The sequence below is a fragment of the Tamandua tetradactyla genome, chromosome 2, assembly GCF_023851605.1.
Source record: "Tamandua tetradactyla isolate mTamTet1 chromosome 2, mTamTet1.pri, whole genome shotgun sequence".
NCBI lineage: Eukaryota > Metazoa > Chordata > Mammalia > Pilosa > Myrmecophagidae > Tamandua > Tamandua tetradactyla.
The window spans coordinates 210,280,074-210,295,322 of NC_135328.1; the positions used below are offsets into that span (position 1 = coordinate 210,280,074).

The 15,249-nt window shown below is 39.7% G+C and overlaps 1 long non-coding RNA gene across 1 annotated transcript; it reads left to right on the top strand.

Moving 5' to 3' along the window:
* The first annotated feature begins 297 nt into the window (after positions 1-297).
* On the top strand, positions 298-8,685 carry LOC143664472 (uncharacterized). The gene is made up of 3 exons (XR_013166436.1): positions 298-594; positions 983-1,137; positions 8,534-8,685. It is a non-coding gene; the product is annotated as an uncharacterized LOC143664472 (long non-coding RNA).
* The last annotated feature ends 6,564 nt before the right edge of the window (positions 8,686-15,249 follow it).

The window sequence follows — 15,249 nt, forward strand, 5'->3', positions numbered from 1 at the left end:
CCGATTATAGTATCTGAAGAGTCTTATTCTGAGGAAATGCTCCTGTACGACACAACTAGCCTCCCGGGCTCAATTTCGCACCGATTTTGTCCTTCAGTATAGACGGCGAGAAAGGCCAATTTATCCCTCTTTGGCCACACCAGCTAAACGCGGACTTTTACGAAGCGGCACCTCCAACTACATCACTACAACCACCAAGAAAAAGTCCTGCGGAAACGCGCCTGCGCCGCCGCACAAGCGGGCAGTGCACCCTCCCAGAGGGGGGAATCGCCGCCTCACGTGACGCACACTGGCCAATGCGAGGCCTCCGCATGGCGTCTCCTAGTTGCTAGGCGACTCCAACTCTGGGCGCGCTTTGTTTGCTACGTTTCCCCAGCGACGTAACCCCGGAGAGCTCTACAGCCCCTGGCCCACGCGCTTGGACTTCCTCAGCGCATGCAAGGGGATTCTTTGCCTGCCACCCTATGGCGGGAGTCTCGGCGGGGGTCCCCATGTCTTTGTGCCTTTCAAGGCTTGAACTCGGGCGTTCTGGTCTCCGCAGTCGGGCGGGCCCTGGCTCCTCGGGGCACACCCGCGCCGCGCTGGCGAGGCCAGGTCCGCTCACGGGCTCCCTGCCTTGGACATCTCTCTAATTCGGGCAGTGATGTGGCTGAGGCAGTGGCGGGCGGGAAGCGCGGGTCTGGTAGTCCCAGGCGTGGCTTCCTGTAGGCTCCATGGCTTTTGTCACGGTTTGGGTGTGTTGCTTTGGCCAGAGAAAGGAAATGGGCAGTAGGGACTCTGTGGTTATATTTCTTGCCTGAATATAGGCTCTTGAATTGCTGGTGGAAGGATAATCGATTTTAATTAAATAATTATAATAAAAGGTAGTCCCAGAAGTGAAAAGACTACCAAACCTTTTTTTAAAAAAAATGTATATTTGACATTTTAGAAAAAGGCCTGTCTTTGGGACGTCTAATAACTGTCAATCTTTCTTGCTGTTCAGTATTTTCAGTCTAGAAGTGGTTGTATTGTGCCTGGGATTTGAATGTAGCTTACTGCTGATTAGAGGATTTGACATTTCATGTATACCTGATAATAACATATTTGGATTGAATTTTACTTACTTCATTCTGATCATCAGTCTGTGAAATAAGTTGGGTAAGTTCACTATGCTTTGTTCTCATGCATACGGAAACATGACCAGAAAATTTGCCAGAGGTAGTGCTTCTCAAATTGAATGTGCATAGCAACCATCTGGGGATCTTGTTTAAAAAAAAAATGTGTCTTCTGATTCATTAGATGGGAGCAGGCCCTGAGAGTTTCGCATAGCTAGCGAGCTCCCACTTGCCACTGCTGCTTTTGGTCTAATAGATATTGGGAATGGCAGTAGCCCTAGGTGACACTAGTAATGCCACAACTGCCTCCCTTCAATATCTGATTTTTTGCACAAACAACAACTTTTAGCATCTGAACTTAACAGTTGCATATAAAGGGAAAAGTCATAGAATGGAAATAAGAATAGCATTTAGTCCACATAGTATTTTTATTCAGGATTCATTTTTATTATTACATCAGTTGATGTTTTAGTTTGCTAAAGCTGTCAGAATGCAATATACCAGAAATTGATTAGTTTTTACAAAGGGGATTTAATAGGTTGCAAATCGACAGTTCTAAAACCATGAAAGTGGCAAATTAAAGCATCAAGGGGGAGATACCTTCTTGGCGGGAAGGCTCCTGGCATCTGGGGTTTCTCTGTCTCAAGAAAAGGTATATCATAACATTTGCTGGTCCTCTTGTGGATTCTGGTTTCAAAATGGCTCTTTCAGCAACTGTGGGTCCTTCTGGCTTTTCCTGGGGCCTTTTCTTTCTCTCATCTCTCTCCAAAAATTGTCTTTGCCTATCATAAAGGACTCCAGCAAGGGGATTAGGACCCACCTTGAATGGGCTGGGTCACATCTCCATGGAAACAACCTAAGCAAAAGTTGCTACTGTAATAGGTCTGCACCCAGGGATGAATTAAAAGAGTATAGACTTTTCTGGGGTGCATAACAGCTTCAAACCAGCACAGCTGGTAATCTGAGAATAGCAATACTTGAAATGTTGTACTTAAAATAATCAGCCTTTTTATTGTTATAAAAGCTTAACTAAATAGAAAAGGTGAAATTCTCCCTGACTTTGAAGACATATTTGTCTCATTCAATTTATAGATCCATAATTGACTCCTGCTGACTTGCCAAGTAGCTCCAATCCTTTGATTCTTGAAAAAGCTTGATCCGATGAGAACATACTTGCAGTTCTGAACAAGAGATTGGTCTGTTAGGACTAGCTAATTTCTGCTCTGTTTATAGGAGAGGAATCTTTAAATGACATAACAATTAGATATCAAGGAACTCAACACAATGTTTATAGAGTTGATGGGGTTTCATATATGTAACAAGTTCATGAAAATAATATCATTATGAAATATTTGAATGTCCCAAGTAGGTTGTGGACTCAGGTATGATTCTGCAGTCTTCTTGTGTGTGGGGTTTGTGCCAGTTTGAATCTGTGGTGGACCCCAGAAAAGCCATGCCCTTTGATCTTCATTCAATATTGCTGGGTGGGAGCATTTTGATTGTTTCCATGAACGTGTGACCCACCCAATTGTGGGTGGTAACTTTTGATTAGAAGATTTCCATGGACGTGGAGTTGCTTACTGGAATCCTTTAAAAAAAGGAAACATTTTTGAGAGAGTCCCTTTTTGGTAGAGCAGACGCCACCAGTTTTGCCATGTGCCCTTCCAGCTGAGAGAGAAGCGTTGAACGTTGTCGTTCTTCTTGAACCAAGGTATCTTTCCCCGAATGCCTTAAATTGGACATTTCTATAGACTTGTTTTAATTGGGACATGTTCTCGGCCTTAGAACTGTAAACTAGCAACTTATTAAATTTCCTTTTAAAAAAGCCATTCCGACTCTGGTATATTGCATTCCGGCAGCTAGCAAACTAGAACAGGGTTCATTGAGCTGCTCGGATCTGTAGATTTTAGTTTTCATTAATTTGGAAATTTTCCAGCTATTGGAAAGATAGGGGCTCTTCTATCCACCCCTATCTTACTTTCAAGGTCTCCAACATATATTAGCTTGCTTGACTGTTCTTTTTTTTTTTTTTAATTATTTTACTCTCATTAATTTTAGAGAGCTTCTATTGCTTTGTCTTTGGGTTCACTAATCGTCTTTTTCTGCAACATTTAATCTATCATTAATCCTATCCAATGTATTTTTCATCTCAGACATTATGGTTCTCATCTCCAGAAGTTCACTTACAGCCTTAAAAAATTTTTTTTATTGTTTAATATATCCTATATACGAAGCAAAAAAAAAAAAAGAAAAACAATAATTTTCAAAACACACTTCCAAATACTCCAGAGTTTGTCACGGCTACCATTCCATTATCTCAGATTTTCCTTCTAGCAGCTCCAAAACACTGGAGGCTGGAAGAAATATTAATATAGTGATTTAGCAGCCATACTCATTTATTAAATACATTTTTCTCTGTTAACTTACAGCCTTTTTTGTATCTTTCATAACTCTTAACTTTTTGAGCATATGGAATACAGTTATAGTAATTATTTTCAAAAAAAATTTTTATTAATTTTTAAATTAAAAAAATATTACAAGAAAGAAGCACAATCATTCCCAACATATGATCACTCCGTTCTACATATAGTAATTGTTTTAATGTCCTTACTGCTAATTCTAACATTGGACTCACTGCAAGATCAGTTTCTATTGATTGATTTGTTTTCTCATTAGGAATCATATTGTCTTGTCTCTTTGCATGCTTGGTTAGAAAGTTTTAACTAAATAGAGAAGGTGAAATTCTTCCTGATGTTGAAGGACTTATTTGTCTCAGACAATTTATAGATCCGTAATTGACTCCTGCTGACTTGCCAAATATATCCAGTCCTTTGATTCTTTAAAAAGCTTGATCAGATGAGAACATACCTGCAATTCTGAATGAGAGATTAGTCTGCGAAAACTTTAAAAAAATATATTTTTATTGAGTTATCCTCACACACATAGTCAATCCAAAGTATACAACCAGTGGATCACAATGTCATCACATAGCTGTGTATTCATCACTATGATCATTTTTAGAACTTTTGCATCACTCCAGAAAAAGAAATAAAAAGAAGAAAAAAACGTATACATCCCATACCCCTTACCCCTCCCTCTCATTGAGCACTAGTATTTCAATCTACCCAATTTTTTTTACCCCTTATGCCCCCCATTATTTATTTATATCCTTATTTTGTTACTGATCTGTCTATACTCTCGATAAAAGGAGCATTAGACACAAGGTTTTCACAATTACATGGTCACATTGTAAAAGTATGTAGTTATACAATCGTCTTCAAGAATCAAGGCTACAGGAATACAGTCCAACAGTTTCAACCACTTCCCTCTAGCCACTCCAATACACCATAAACTAAAAAGGGATGTCTATATAATGTGTAAGAATAAACTCCAGGATAACCTCTCAATTCTTGTTTGTAATCTCTCAGCCTCAGAACTTTATTTTCTCTCATTTCTCTCCTCCTTGTTTTGGTCAAGAAGACTTTCTCAGTCCCATGATGCCAGGTCGTGACTCATCCTGGGAGTCCTGTCCTATGCGGTCGGTGGCGGTCAGATTTACATCCATGGGAGTCATGTCCCACATAGCGGAGAGGATATTGAGTTCACCTGCCGAGTCGGCTTAGAGAGGCCACATCTGAGCAACAGAGAGGTTCTTTGGGGTCGACTCAGAAATAATTATAAGTAGGCTTAGCTTCTCCTTCTTATTGCAGGAATAAGTTTCATAAGGGCAAACTGTAAGATTGAAGGCTCAGCCCATCCAATCGGTTGTCCCTGTGAAGACTTTTTGATTGGCTGCCAGATACTGTGAATTTTACTTTGGTACTGGATATTTTTGCATTCCTATAAACTTTGAGTTTTGTTCTGGGGAGCAGTTTAGCTACTTGGAAACAGTAATCACTTGGAAACAGTGCTTCTTTTGGGGTCTTGCTTTTGTGATTCATTAAGCAGGACCGAGTAGTGCTAACTCTGGAGCTAATTTTTCCCTATTATTGTGGCAAGACTGTCGTGAATAATCTTTACAGTGCCCCATAAATTTTTTTTTCTAGTCTAATTGGCAGGAGCAGACATTATTCCAGTCCTCCGTGATCATCAGGCACTTCTCTTCAATCCTTTGAAATGGTTCTTACCCTGGCCTCGAATAGTTTTCATACACACATGTGCTCAACAGTACTCTGCTAAATACTAGAATGGGAGCCTCTACACATCTCTAGGGTTTCCTCTCTCTGTACAGCTCTCTCCTCTCTGGTACTCTGGTACTCCTCTGGTACTCATATGAGCTTCGACTGCTATGGTTTTCCTGGGCTCTCAGCTCTGTCTTCTCAACCCTGGAGAGCTCGGCTCTCAGTTCCCCTTCCTTGCAGTAAACAGGGACATCCGGAGAGCTCACCTTGTTCATTTTCCTTTTCTCAGGGCTCACTGTCCTTTGTCACCTGGTGACTAGTATCTTGAAAAGTATTGTTTGATATCTTTACTTTCCCATTTTGATTGTTTTGAATGGGAAAGTAAGCCTGGTCCCTGTTACTCTATCTTAACTGGAAGCAAAAGTCTAAATATCACACCCATCTGGAACATTTTTACCACCCCAAAGCACTGAATATTGAAACCCCTTTAGATTAGATTGTATACTATTGAATCCACGGCCAGTTTCTTCCAGGAGAAGATAGCTGTTATCTTGTCTGACTGGCTTAACTAATGCCTGGCACTTAGTTGGCTCTCAGTAGAAGCTGGAGTGGATGAATAAGCTATTTTGAGCAAACAGCTGTTTATCAGCTTATGGTGTTTTCTTCCAACGTTTGTTGATGGGCATTTGCTATTTTCTTTTTGCCTGCCAGCAGCAAATGGAAACCAGTCAAAATGGAAATTTTGGGGGCTGGTTATTCATGATTACGACTATTCACAAAAGTGCACAGAAATTCACCCTTTCAAAAAGCTTATTTATTTTGGGGGTGATAGAGATGTTCTGAAACTGGGTTGTGGTGACAGCTGCACAACTTTATAAATTTATTGAGGATCATTGAATTGTACACTTAAAAATGAGTGTGTTTTATGGTATATAAATCATACATCAATAAAACTTTTTAAAAGCTTATATGAAAGATGAAAAAAAGAAGTTGCCAACCAGTATTGATATGATACATCCATTTTTTTTTCCAAAAGCCTCCTATGTATTAAAATATAACCTTGATGGGGTAGAGGCAGATCATGGTACACTTTCATTCTGTACAATGCACATGCAGTACTTTTTAATTTTTTTTTATTTATTTTTTTGGTGCATGGTCTGGGACTCGAACCCGGGTCTGCCGCGTGAAAGGCGAGCATTCTGCCACTGAACCATCCATGCACCCTCATGCAGTAGTTTTGAAATCAGAAAAAAAAATGTAAAGATTTTTGAAGGAAGATTAAAATGTTAAAATCAAAACAAAAGAGAAAATCAAGTGACTGGCAATACCTGTTGAAAAGAAGTTAAGTCTGACCCATCTATGAAGCAGTGGACAGTATCCTAGATTAGAAACTAGAAAGCCTGGATTCTAGTTCTTATTCTGTCCTTTGAAATCTGAACTAAGACAAATTAGTTAGCTGCTGGCCATAGTCCCCGAAACCAGGTTTAAGTAATGAAATAAATATTTGGGGCCCGGACTTTAAACTTAACGTCAAAAGTGGAACGCCACAACAATCTCTAACTCTGGGCCCTGGAAAGGGAGTTGCTTTGCAATATGTAGTGACACCACTGGCTTGGCACTTCAGTTTCCCACCAATAAGTAATCTACATTATTTATTTTATAGGATAATTGGTAGAAAACATAAAATCAAACATATCCTATTGAATTCAGAAGGAAACTAGGATGTAAAAGCAAATCTTAGAACAAATACTTTATCGTACCATTGCTTTTATTACACTATAGGAAACATAAAATACATGCTTTATTTGTATGGGAGCTCTATCTATACTTCAAGCATTGATTCTTTTTTTGGCTCTTACAAAGGGGATTTATTAGGTTACAAATTTGCATTTCTAAGATCATGAAATTGTCCAAATTAAGGCATCAAGAAGGTGATACCATCTCTAAAGGAAAGGCTGCTGGCCTTGAGGTTCCTCTGTCACATGGGGAGGCACATGGTGATGTCTGCTGGTCCTTTCTCTCCTGGTTCAGGTTTCAGTGGCTGTCTCCAAAAGTATCTGAGTGTCTGTGGGCTTTTACTGTCTTTAAAAATATATACTTTTATTGAGAAATAGCCACACATACACAATTCAACCATATTATACAGTGACTCACAATATCATCACATAGTGTGTATTCTTCACCATGATCATTTTTAGAATATTTGCATCACTCCAGAAAAAGAAATAAAAGAAAAAAAAGCAAACGAAAACTCTTACATCCCATCCCCTTACCCCATCCCTCTCACTGACCACAGTATTTCAGTCTACCCAATTTTTACCCTTTATCTTTACCCCTATTATTTACTTATTTTTTATCCTTACTTATTTTTTTTACTCATCTGTCCATACCCTGGGAAAAGGTGCATCAGACACAAGGTTTTCACAATCACACAGTCACATTGAAAAAGCTGTATCGTTAAACAGTCTTCTACAGGAATCAAGGCTACAGAAACACAGCTCAATAGTTTCAGGTACTTCCCTCCAATCACTCTAATACACTATAAACTAAAAAGGGATTTCTATATAATGCATAAGAATAATCTCCAGGCTAACCCCTTGACTCTGATATCTCTCAGCTACTGTGTAAACTTTGTTTCATTTCTCTCTTCCCCCTTTTGGTTGAGAAGGTGTTCTCAGTCTCATAATGCTGGGACCTGGCTCAGCCCAGAAGTCCTGTCCCACATCACCAGGGAGATTTACACCCCTGGGAGTCTTGTCCCACACAGAGAGTGGGAGGCAGTGAGTTCACCTGCAGAGCTGGCTTTGAGAGAGAGGCCACATCTAGCACAAAAGAGGTTCTCTGCAGGTGATTTAGGCATAATTATCAGTAGGCTTAGCTTTTCCTTTGCAGGAATAAGATTCAAAGGGATGAGCCCCAAGATTAAGGGCTCAGCCTGTTGAATTGGTTGTCCCCACTGCTTGCAAGAATATCAGGAGTTCCCCAGAAGGGAAGTTTAATATTTCCTCCTTTCTCTCCAGTCCCCCAAGGGGACTTCAAGCACGGATTCTTACCTCCAAACATGTGTAATGATGTTCTTCTGGTTTTAATTGCATGGCTTGAGGGACTCAAAGATGGATTTGTCTAAACAGCATTTTCCCATATGTTCCAGATCTTTATGCCACTTTAGAACCCAGTGTTAAGCTACAGCCACTTTATCAATAATTGAGCATTCGGTCTCACTAAGTACTTGAGTCAGATCTATTTATGCAGAGCATACAGTTTATAATTAATAACCAACCCTTGCATGTGTCTAATGTCTTTCTCTCTGAGGACCAGGCTGATGATGTACTTTCATTTCTACATCATCAACGGGAAGAGGAAATGTTAGCTGTTACTGTCCCCACTTTGCAAATGAAGAGGAGCTATTTGGAAGCAGCTGACTTCTTAGGCAGAGGGAAGCCATCCAGAAGAATTGTATAGGAGCCTGAAAAAAAACTCAACATTTTATTTAAGAAAAAATAAAATGGTGAAAAGATTATGTTAAGATAGCCTATTATATAATAAAATTGTTGATGTTTCAGGATGAACAAATCTTTTGCTGGGTGCTTTGGGAGGCGATAGAAACAGTGTCACTGATGATTGAGCGGTGAGCTCTGTCCATTTTCTGAATTCTGTGCATTTTTTTCTTTTTAAGATGGTCAAGCCGGAGTTCTCTGTGCCCTTTCCTGGCTTGACTCTGAAACTGCATAATAATGCTGTTCTTTTAATTTCAAATAAATTCGTACTCTCCCCTCTTTCTCCTGCCACGGGAGGCTCATCTAGCAGCAGGAAGAGCCAGAGAAGGCCAGTTACCTGACAGTGTGGATAAAGTGATCGGATAATCGGATTCCAGCTGTCCACACGACAGACTGGACACACAGAACAGGCAGTGTCGTGTTCAAACAGTACACTTTGTACTCTATTTTCAAAGCTGATGCCACTGTTGGAGGAAATTCCATGAAAGTGTGTAAAGCATTCCCTGAGGCATTTTAGTGTGTGACTTCAAAATAAATAGAAGCGTGGGGATTCTGATAAGTTTTAATGAAAGGATTCTGAATACACACATACATATCTGTATTTTTCTTTAGTCTAGGATAAGAGAAGGGTAAAAATGAACATCACAGGGTGCGTGGAGTGTCACAGAAACCCTCCAGCCAGGGGTGGGGCGTGGAGGGGTGGGGCGTGGAGGGGCGGCATCGTTGCGGAATCATTTCTGAGGCTTCACAAGCACAGACAAATTAAGAGTGTTGCCGCCTTCTGCAGAGCCCTTGCATCTTTCACTAAGTCACGGGGAATCCGCAAAGACAACTGAAATGCACACAATATTTTCTTCACGCACTTTGGCTGTCCCAGTTTTTCAGGCTGAAATAGTAATAATCATTCCAGAGCTGTCACCCGTGATTTCCAGAATATCTCTTTAACCATTCACTTGGTCACCAAACATGTTTTGTTTTGTTTTGCTTTGTTTTACAAGGCACTACCTTTGGAGGCTGGCCAAAAGAATGACGTTTACTAGAACTTAGAATTTTGTAGAACAATATTTTCCAAACATTTTCCTGTCATGGAGCACATAGAAAATTGTATCAATTTTGTATGTCCCACTGAAGTAAAGATTTGGTGAAAAAATTACATTTTCTATATATTGTATAATTACACTTTGAGAGATAAAATCAAAGTATTAGGAAAGCATCATTGAGTTCATATAAAATTTCCAAATAATATTTAACACATTTTAGCTTTTGTCAGTGAATGAAAGTTTTTAATACTAGGTTTTATGCTTGAAAATGCATAAATGTATGCAATAATGATCGGGAATCTTAAAGAGTGATCTCTTTAGGTTCTTGTTAGCCACAAACAATTAGAAACTCAAGTAGGTGATAAAAATTTAAAAAGAAATTTTGACATTCTTTTTAAATTTCAAGAAGTACATCTTATTTTTCTTTTATGAACAAATGTACAGGTGTAATTTCTTGGGATACCATTAATGGATTTTGAATCCAATCAAACTCTTTCATATTAAGCATTTCAAAATAATGACGCATCTCTAGTTTTTTTAAAAAATTTTTATTAGTTATTAATTTAAAAAAATGACAACAAAGCAACACATTTTTAACATATGATCATTCCGTTCTACATATATAATCAGTAATTCACAATATTATCACATAGTTGCATATTCATCATCATGATCATTTCTTAGAACATTTGCATCAATTCAGAAAAAGAAATAAAACACAACAGAAAAAATTTCACATATACCATACCCCCTAGCCCTCCCTTTCTTTTTTTAATTAATTAATTTTTTATTTATGATACATAACCACATACAAACACAAACATTCTTATCATATGATCATTCCGTTCTTGTTATATAATCAATAAGTCACACCATCATCACATAGTTGTATATTTATCATCATGATCATTCCTTAGAACATCTGCATCAATCGCACCTCTAGTTTGAAGATATATTTCTTCTGGGTTGATGTCCGCTTGGTTCGTAGTGGCAATCACTGTTTACCACCTGCTGACCTCTTTTCTGATTGATCCATCAGAAAACATCTGCCATCTCAGATGTTAGATATTTTTAATATCACTCTGCCCATAAGCACTGGTAAAGCACTCACACTGCAGTTAGCTTGGACACTGCTAAAGTGATTCATCAGCCAGAAATGGAAAGTAATATTGGATAGTGGGTGAAGTCAGATTTCGGTTGGCTACTGGGGCTTCTCTGGACAAAACTCCCTACCTAGGCTCTCTATCCTTCCATTCCCGACCAGCTGCACCCTGGGCTCATCCACCTTGGGCCCCTGCAATGCATCTCCTCCAGCAGGACCCTTAGCCCTTGTCTATGATGGGTGGCAGTGTGCTCTGCAGCTTGTCTCTGAGTTGGTCAAGACACAGTGAGAAAGCAAATGCCAGATGTCACTGACTCTAATCCCTAGTTATGGGTACCACAGGGCAGACTGTCGGACTCTGCCCTACTCGGATCATCCTCTGCGGAGCCCTCCCCACCTCTAGGCTGATTGTACCCAGAGATGACTGGCTTAGGTGACCCCCAAGGGCCATGGAATTTTCTTACACCTGACTAAAATTTATTTGTTATTTAAAAACACTTTTTAGAGGAGTTATAGGTTTATAGAAAAATCATGCAGAAAGTACAGTGTTCCCATATATCCCCTTTTTCCTATGATGAACATTTTGCATTTGCATGGTACATTGGTTGTACTTGGTACACCACTACTATTATGATTATATTATTAACTAAAGTCCATAGTATATATTAGGATTCACTCCTTGTGTTGTACAGTGCTATGACATTTTAAAAATTTGTTTATTGTAGTAACGTATATGTAACATAAAATTTACCATTTAAATCCCTTTCAGTAGTATCAATTACATTCGCAGTGTTCTACTACCATAGCCACCATCCTTTACCAAAGCTTTTCCATCACCCCAAACAGAAATCCTGTTCCCATTAAACTATAACTGTCCATTTCCTTCTCCTTCCCGTCCTCACTGCTGGAATCTACTTTCTGTTGCTATGAATTCGTTTATTCTAAGTATTTCATATAGGAGAAACATATAGCCTTGATCCTTTATGTCTGGCTTCCTTCCGTCAACATGATGTCTCCCAGGTTCATCCATGTTGTAGCATGCCTTGGCACTTAGGTTGCTTCCTCCTTTTGGCTACTGTGAACAATGCTGCTATGAGCATTGCTGTACAAATATCTGAGTCCCTGCTTTCACTCTTTGGAAAGATATCGAGAAGTAGAATTGCCAGGTTAACGGTAATTCTATGTTTAACCTTGTGAGGAACAGCCAGACTGTTTTCCACAGAGTTTGTATCATTTTACATTCCCATGAACGATGTAAGAAGGTTCTAATTTCTCAGTATCTTCCTCAACACTTATTATTTTTAATTAAAAAGTCCTAGTGGGTGTGAAGGTCTATTTCCATTTCTTTAATGGCTAATGATCTTGAGCATCTTCTCATATGCTTCTTTGTATGGCAAACTGATTTTTGAATAGCTTCCATCTCAAGAAACCACTTCATTTGCTCAACCATAAGAAGTAATTCCTTATATGTTCAAGTTTTATCACGAAGTGCACAGCAGTTCAGCCACATCTCCGGGTTCCACTTCTAATTCTACTTCTCTTGGTATTTCCACTACCTCTACAGTTTATTTCTCCACTGAAGTCTTTAACCCTTTGAAGTCATCCATGAGGGTTGGAATCAACTTCTTCCAAACTCCTCTTAAGGTTAGTATTTTGACTTCCTCCCATGAATCATGATTTTTTAATGGAAACCAGGATGGTGAATCCTTTCCAGAAGGTTTTCAATGGACCTTGCCCAGATCTATGAGAGGAATCACTCCCTATGACAGCTATAGCCTTATGAAGCCTATTTCTTAAATAATAAGACTCGAAAGTCAAAATGACTCCTTGATCCATGGGCTGTAGAATGGATGTTGTGTTAGCAGCCATGAAAACAACATTAATCTCATTGTACACCTCCATCAGAGCTCTTGGGTGACCAGGTGCATTGTCAATGAATGGTGATATTTTGAAAGGAATCTTCTTTTTAAGGCAGTAGGTCTCAATAGTGGGCTTACAGTATTCAGAAAACCATGTTGTAAACAGATGTGCTGCCTCCAGGCTTTCTTGTTCCATTTATAGAGCATGGACAGAGTAGATATAACATCATTCTTTAGGGCCCTAGGATTTTCTGAATGGTAAATAAGCACTGACTTCATCAGCTTCATTAGCCCCGAGTAAGAGAGTCAGCCTATCCTTTGAAGATTTGAAGCTAGGCATTGACTTCCCTTTAGCTTTGAAAGACCTGGATGGTATGTTCTTCCAATAGAAGGCCATGTCATATACATGGAAAATCTATTATTTAGTGTAGCCACCTTTATCAATTATCTGAGCCAGATCTTCTGGGTAACTGCTGCAGCTTCAATATCAGCACTTTCTGTTTCACCTTGCACTTTTATGTCATGGAAATGGCTTCTTTCCTTAAACCTCATGAACCAACCTCTGCTAGCATCAAACTTTTCTTCTGCAACTTTTCTCACCTCTTTCTTCCTTCACTGAATGGAAGAGAGTTAGGCCTTAGTCTGGATTAGGTTTTGGCTTAAGGGAATGTTGTGTCTGGTTTGATCTTCTATCCAGGCCACTGAAACTTTCTCCATATCAGCAATAAGGCTGTTTTGCTTTCTTATCATTCAGTTCACTGGAGTAGAACTTTTAATTTCCTTCAAGAACTTTTTTTTTTTGCATTCACAACCTGGCTAACTGTTTGGCACAAAAGGCCTAGCTTTAGGCCTATCTCAGCTTTCAACATGTCTTCTTCACTGTTCTAGTTTCCTAGCTGCTGGCATGCAACATACCAGAAATGGAATGGCTTTTAAAAGGGGAGAATTTATTGAGTTGCAAGTTTGTAGTTCTAAGGCCGCGAAAATGTCCTGATTAAAGCAAGTCTATAAAAAATGTCCAAATTAAGGCACCAACAAGTGGTTACCTTCACTCAAGAAGGGCCAATGAACCTCAGGGTTTCTCTCTCAACTGGAAAGGTTCATGGCAAACATGGCAATGTCTGCTAGCTTTCTCTCCAAGCTTCTTGTTTCATGAAGCATCCCCAGGGATGTATTCCTTCTTCATCTCCAAAGGTCTAGGGCAGCGTGGGCTCTCTGCGTCATGGCTCTTTCAGAAAAATGCTTGCTTCTTTTAAAAGACTCACCTGGAATGGGTGGAGTCACATCTCCCTCTATTCAAAAGTTAATACCCACAGCTGGGTGAGTCACAGCTCCATGGAGATAATCTAATCAAGTTTCCAACACATAGTACTGAATAGGTTTTGAAGAAACGGCTGCCTCCATGAGACGGAGCAATATTAAAACATGGCTTTTCTAGGGTACATAATGTTTTCAAACCAGCACACTCAGTAAGCTTAATAATTTCTAACTTTTGATTTAAAGTGAGAGATGCGTGACTCTTCCTTTCCCTTGAATACTTAGAGACCTTATAGGGTTTTAATTGGCCTAATTTCACCATTGTTGTGTCTCAGGGAACAGGGAGGCCTGAGGAGAGGGGGCTGGTTGGTAGAATGGTTAGAATACACAAAACACGTATCAAGATCACCTTGTTATATGGGTGTAGTTCATGACCCCCCGAAACAATTACAAAACCAACGTCAAAGACCATCAGTTGCAGATCGCCATGATAGATATAATAATACTGAAAACATCTGAAATATTGTGAGAATTACCAAAATGCAACACAGAGGCACAAGATGAGCACATGATGTTAGAAAAATGGCACTGATAAATTTGCTCAATGGAGGTGTTTTGGTTCGCTAAAGCTACCAGAATGCAATATACCAGAAATGGGTTGGTGTTTACAATGGGCATTTACCAGCTTGCAATTTACAGTTCTTCGGCAGTGAAAATGTCCAGTTAAGGCATCAAGAGGTTGATTCCTGGACTCTGAAGACATGTCGCTGGTATCTGGGACACCTCTGTCACATGGGAAGGCACTCGGCTGGCATCTGCTCTCCTTCACTCCTAGGTTCCATTGCTTTCAGCTTCTGATTCCAGTGGCTTTCTCTCTAAGCATCTGTGGGTGCTTCTCTTAGCATCTCCGGGGCTTCTATCTCTCTGTGAGCCTTTCTCTCTCTGTGGGTATTTCCCCTTCTAAGCTCTCTCCGGATATTTCTCTCTGACCGTCCAGCTGAGTGTTTCTCTCTAAGCTCTCTGGGTATTTTTCTCTTTTATCCTCATAAAGGACTCTAGCAAAGGACTGAAACTCACTTTGAATGGGCTGGGTCACATCCCTGTAGAAACAACCTAAGCAAAAGGTCCCACTCATAGGTCTGCACTCACAGGGATGGATTAACAGAACATGGCCTTTTCTGGAAAAAATAACAACTTCAAACCAGCACAGCAGGGTTGTCACAAACCTTCAGTTTGTAAAAAACTGCAATATCTTTGACATGCAATGAAGTGAAGCCCA